At 35.5% G+C, this 6,628-nt stretch overlaps 1 protein-coding gene across 5 annotated transcripts in view; it reads right to left on the bottom strand.

The window, feature by feature from the left end:
• The window catches only part of Vps13b (vacuolar protein sorting 13 homolog B), a 529,582-nt gene that overhangs the window by 356,787 nt on the left and 166,167 nt on the right, over window positions 1-6,628 (bottom strand). The window lies entirely within an intron of this gene.

Here is a 6,628-nt window from a genome sequence, read left to right as displayed (position 1 = left end):
AGGAGGAGGAGGAGGAGGAGGAGGAGGAGGAGGAGAAGAAGAAGAAGAAAAGAAAAAGGGCAATATTCTTCTTTTTTGGAAAGAAAAGAGTTATAAATGACTATTCCTATACAATAACCCGATAAGACAAAAACACTAAAGTGACAGAAATAATTAATCTACTGAAGATTACCTTTAAGAGATTATGAGAGAAATGGTGTAGGGCAAAATTAAAATTGTACTAGACAAAAATCCAACTCTAAAGAAAAAAGAACCCAGCTGGGCGTGGTGGCGCATGCCTTCAATCCCAGCACTCGGGAGGAAGAGGCAGGTGGATTTCTGAGTTTGAGGCCAGCCTGGTCTATAGAGTGAGTTCCAGGACAGCCAGTGTTACACAGAGAAACCCTGTCTCGAAAAACCAAACCAAACAAAACAAAACAAAAAAACACCAAGAAAAAAGAACCCAGAAACAATCACAGCTCTTAAAATTAAATATACAATTATTTCTAAATATCATTCAAATCACTTTTTCATTTTAAATCTAAAACAATAGACAGTGGAGTTCATCTTGTGAATGAGGTCAAGTATGAACTCATTAAACGTGAGTAGGGATAATGGAAGGAATGGTAATAAGAGGATTTTTCAACAAAGATTTCTTTACTGTCTTCTGAATTTATTAATGTTGCTACCAAGTACTTGGATACATGTTGATTAAACACCAATTGATGTAGAAATGTATTTCCCATTCTCTACATGCCCAGTTCTGCATACCTTACAGCACTGGTTCAGCCTAGCACGGTTGAATTTGAATTCTCTTACTGACTAAAATACCAAACATTCTACAGTTCATTTTAATCACTGAGAACTCAGTTTTCTCAATGAAGATAATGTTGTCACTCAAAGGTATCAGAGGTGACAATAAGTGCTGTAGGAAACAAGCATGAGAGAAAGTAACATATCGACTACTTCACATTGATGAGAAGGATAGCTATGAATGAATGTGGCTCACATAAAATCATAGAAAGGTTCAAACAATGAAACTTTATTTGCAACTTTTAGAAACACACCACACTGTCAAAAGGTTGGAACACACACACACACACACACACCAACAACACCACCAACAACAACATTAAGGAACCAAATTATTTCCCTTAGCCTTGAATTCAAAGTCAGACGATGTGTCTTGAGCACATCTTTTTCTCCTGATAGTTTATGGCACAGACAGGGAACTGGTTTTGTGTGTGTCTGTGTGTGTTCGTATGTGTGCACACATATATGTGGGTCCATGTGCACAGGTCCACATGTGTGTAAAGGTAGGTAGGAAGGTGCACTGCGTGTCTTCCTCAATCATGCTCCACCTTACTTTCTGAGACAGCATTTCTCTGATCTTCAATTCCCCTGATGTTCTCTGAACATCAAGTTCCAGGTCCTTTGTCTCAGCCAACTCAGTACTGAGTTTGCATGTCAGTGCCACAATGTGCAGGCTTGTGCCGAGGTACTAAGGATGAAGATGCACATGCCCATGCTAAAGTAGCAATCGTTTTATTCCTAATCAGCCACCTGTAAACTCTTAAATATTTTATTACAATAGTGTTCTAAATTAACTAGAATAAATGTCGACTATCATTATAACAGAAGACAAATGAGATGACACTAGTATTTTTATTTAAAGAACCTTTTATATTCAAGATTTTATTAATAGTAATCTTTACATCAAATATTTCCTGGCATTAAACATCCCTGCCTGACCCCTCTTCTAAGAACTAGAGGTAGACAACACAGAAGCCCCTCTAAGATGGTTACTAACAAGACACTACTCTCTATTACATATGTAAGTTTACTTTAATCTTTCAAATTCTTGGCTCTTTTTATGTTCAAGAACTCTAAAACTGTTATCCTTGGATAAGCATTTTTTAATTGTTTCATTTCATTTTTATAAATAAAAAAAAACAAAATAAAAAAGAAATTCCCAGTTTCAGATTTAACATAAAAGTTACCTGAAACTAAATGACTTCCTACCCTAAGTGGTTTGCTTTTTAGGGTAAAAGCAGTCACTAAAATAAAAATCCATTTGCATCATTAATGTGGGCTGTCTAATACTTTTGACATTACTGAAGCATTTGATGATAATCTAGACTATTATTATACTATATAGAACACTCTACAGAATAACACTGTTGTACAATACAAAGGCTTTTTTTTGTCGTTGTTTTGGTTTGGGTTTTTTTGGGGGGGGGGCGAAAAGGGTTTATTCAGCTTACACTTCCACATTGCTGTTCATCACCAAAGGAAGTCAGGATTGGAACTCAAGCAGGTCAGGAAGCAGGAGCTGATGCAGAGGTCATGGAGGGATGTCACTTACTGGCTGGTTTCCCCTGGCTTGCTCAAGACTACCAGCCCAGAGATGGCACCACCCACAAGGGGACCTACCAATTTGATCACTAATTGAGAAAATGTCTTACAGCTGGATTTCGTGGAGGCATTTACCCAACTGAAGCTCCTTTCTCTGTGATAACTCCAGCCTGTGTCACGTTGACACACAAAACCAACCAGTACAACTGATTCCTTGTCAACTTGACACACAAACACATCACTATTAAGCCTCAACCCTCACTTTCTTATTCATCACACCTGACACAGGATTTGATTTTGTGGGTTTTCTCTGTAACAGAGTTGTAGCATAAGATACAGTTAAAATGGTAGAGCGGGGGAACATTAAGTGTTATAGAGAATTTCAAGATTAAAAACTTAACATAGATATAAAGAATAGATGGGGAATTAGAGAGATAAAAATGTAGACTGTGAGTTTCTCAACTGTATTTGCATATTAAATGGACTATCTGGCTACACCAACTGATAATGCAAATGTACTACTTATTTAATACAGAGTGATTATCTACAATATTAATATTGCTTAGGACATATTCCCAAAATATAGAATAAACAGAAATATACAAATTGTTCCTATAGTTAAACCAGGATTATAAACCACATTGATTTCTTACTACCCTATTTTTTTTAAATGAGAAAGAGCTTTAGAGTAACATATAACTAAAAACTATTTTAGTTGTGATTCATGCCCTATTCCCATAATACTAGTGAAGTTGAGGCAAGAGTGCGGGAGGTTTATAACAACCTGTGGTCCACAGTGGACTCATGGCCAGTGTAGCCACCAGGATCCAAGGTCAAAGGAAGTCATCTCTACCAATGACAAGAAAATAATGGCATTGAGGTTAGTCAATGCAGTATTTAATTCTAAAACTGGAGCACAAGTATAAAAGGTTAAATTTAAACACTGACAAGGGAAATAAAATTATTCGTGTTAACACATGCTTTAGACTACAGCCTAGAAGCCAGTCTGATTTACATAAAGTAAGCTTATTGAAATACAGCCATACCTATTCCTTGTTGTCTAAGGCAACTTTTGAACACTAAGAGGAAAATGAGCAGCTGACACAGCAATTATGTGGCACACAAGTCATTAAATACTTACCACCTATGTTGTCCTTAAAGAAAATGTTTGCTGAAGCCTGATAGCACACTGCTAATAAGAGTCTAAATGGATATACTAGCTTTAAAAATGGATATAGTGGCTTTAAATGTAAACTAGGGAAGTTGTTTTATACATATATATATGTGTACTTACGTACAATCTTTACTAACCATTTACAAATAAATAGGAGAATTAATATATTTGCTTCTAAATTGTAACTCTTATTAAAAATAAGGATATGCTTTTACACAAATGTTATCTTTCTGAACATTTTTTTATTGCTAAGGTCCTTTTGAAAAGTTTAAAAATAATTCCTAATATTATAAGCTCCTTTTTTTTAAAAAAAAAAATGTGTAGTCTACAAAATCTTCTGATACTGCTAGGAGGAAAAAGATTTCAATTACAACAAAGGGGAAAGAGAAACACCACAGAAATTAAGTAAGGACAATGTAGTCTGTTTCTTTCAAAGCATGTAATTTTTATTATCTATAATGTCTCAATTCTTGCCTGTAGTCATAACGAAGATTCGAATTTCATTTAGAAAGTTCTCTATTCCAAGAAGAATAGTAAACAGAATTACTGAAAAAGTAAAGCATTTATTATTTTCTAGACCCACCTACAGCAGTCAACAAAGGGTCAGAAAAAGAAAAAAGAAAGTTGAACATGACAAATGGTAATATCTCAGGTGCATTCTTCACGAGAATCTCAACAGTTTCCATCTGACATGGAGCAGTCTCAACCTCAACTGCTCCTGTGTAAAGATATTCTACTTGGAACCAAGATGGAGTGACAGGACCATGTTTTAACTTACGTGAAAAAACCAAAACGTAAGAAAATCATACTATTTAATATTGTACCATGTATACTATGCAAAATTCTAGAAACTTGCTGAGGACTTTGGATGCTGAAATTTGAAAAACCAATTAATGTGACTCTCACAGCTGTCACATGGTACTGCTACTTCCAGATCTGCCAGAAAGATACACAGAAGGAACCTATCCAAAAATTTTCAAAGTCTGCAAACCAAAAGGACAAACTATAGACAGAAAGAATGGGTACTGAAATTTTCAGGAAAGAAACCAATGGCAACAAAGCTGTCCACAGGACTTGGCAGGCCTTCATATGACAAATTCACTGCAAACACTAATGAGGAGGAAAGAGACTCAGTATACTAAAGGTCACAAATGTACTAGAGGCAGGTGAACACCATAACATATTCCACAAATGAAACCAAAATTACTATGAAATGTAGCAATTCATGCCCATAAAATGTCAGAAAACCATACACACAGAGAATACCTAAAAGTGTTTATATCTGCAAACATTCCTGGTGGGAGATAAAAATGGTTCAGTACTATCAAAAGAAAATTAGTGGCTCCCTAAAAGTTAAATATTTAGCACACGACACAGCAATTCCTCTCCTAGGTGTACACCAAAAAGAAATGGAGAAAGGTGGTCAGGTGTGCATTTGTGCATATGTATGTGGTAAGTCATATTTGTTCACAAAACCCAGGTGGGAACAATTTGAATATACACAATGAATGGAGAAATCAATCATGGGATATAATCACAATGCAATGTTTAGCAAAAGAAACAATAAACACTGATATAAGGTACAGCATGGATAAAGTTTGAAAACTTCATGTTAAATGACAGAAGCCAGATCTAGACTATACAGAACAGAAAAACCACAGAACAGGAATAGAAAGATTGGAGGCTGGTTATACAGACCATAAGAGAACACAAATGCCAGCCAGGCTACTATACCCACAAAAACTCTCAATAGCCACAGATGGAGAAACCAAAGTATTTCATGACAAAACCAAATTCACACAATATCTTTCCACAAATCCAGCCCTTCAAATGATAATAAAGGGAAAAATCCAACACAAAGCTGGAAACTACGCCCTAGAAAAAGCAAGAAGGTAATCCTTCAACAAACCTAAAAGAAGATAGCCTCAAGAACAGAATCCCAACTCTAACAACAAAAATAACAGGAAGCAACAATGATTTTTCCATAATATCTCTTAATTACAATGGACTCAATTCCCCAATAAAAACACACTGACTAAAAGACTGGCTACATAAACAGGACCCAACATTTTGCTGCATACAGGAAACCTACCTCAGGGACAAAGACAGACACTACCTCAGAGTAAAAGGCTGGAAAATAATTTCCCAAGCAAATGGTCGCAAGAAACAGCTGGAGTAGCCATTTTAGCATAGAATAAAATAAAAGTTCAAACTAAAGTTATCAAAAAAGACAAGGAGGAGCACATCATACTCATCAAAGGTAAAATCTACCAAGATGAACTCTCATTTCTGAATATCTATGCTCCAAATGCAAGGGAATCCACATACATTAAAGAAACTTTAGTAAAGCTCAAAGCACACATTGCACCACAAACAATAATAGTGGAAGGCTTCAACACCCAACTCTCACCAAAGGACTCATGCTTGAGACAGAAACTAAACACAGACACTTCGAAACTAACGGAAGTTATGAAACAAATGGATTTAATAGATATCTATAGAAACATTTTATCCTAAAACAAAAAGACATATCATCTTCTCAGTACCTCATGGTACCTTCTCCAAAATTGACCATAAATTCCAAAACAGGCCTCAACAGATACAAAAATACGGAAATAATCCCATGGATCCTATCAGATCACCACGGACAAAAACAACATAAATAATAGAAAACCAACATACACGTGGAAGATGAATAACACTCTACTCAATGATANCTTGGTCAAGGAAGAAATAAAAACAGAAATTAAAGACTTTTTAAAGTTTAATGAAAATGAAGTCACAACACAACGAAACTTATGGGACACAATGAAAGTCCTAAGAGGAAAACTCATAGCTATGAGAGCCTCTGAAAGAAAGAAAGAAAGAAAGAAAGAAAGAAAGAAAGAAAGAAAGAAAGAAAGAAAGAAAGAATTAAGAAAAAAATGGAGAGAGGATACACTAGCAGAACACATCAAAATGATCATCCATCATGATCAAGTAGCCTTCATCCCAGGGATGCAGTGGTGGTTCAATATATAGAAATCCATCAACATAATCTACTATATAAACAAACTAAAAGACAAAAACCCCATGATCGTTTCATTAGATGATGCAAAAGCATTTGACAAAATCTAACAC

Source organism: Mus pahari, chromosome 17 (genome assembly GCF_900095145.1).
Source record: "Mus pahari chromosome 17, PAHARI_EIJ_v1.1, whole genome shotgun sequence".
In the NCBI taxonomy this organism is placed as follows: Eukaryota; Metazoa; Chordata; class Mammalia; order Rodentia; family Muridae; genus Mus; species Mus pahari.
This window is presented reverse-complemented; position numbering and strand designations above follow the sequence as displayed.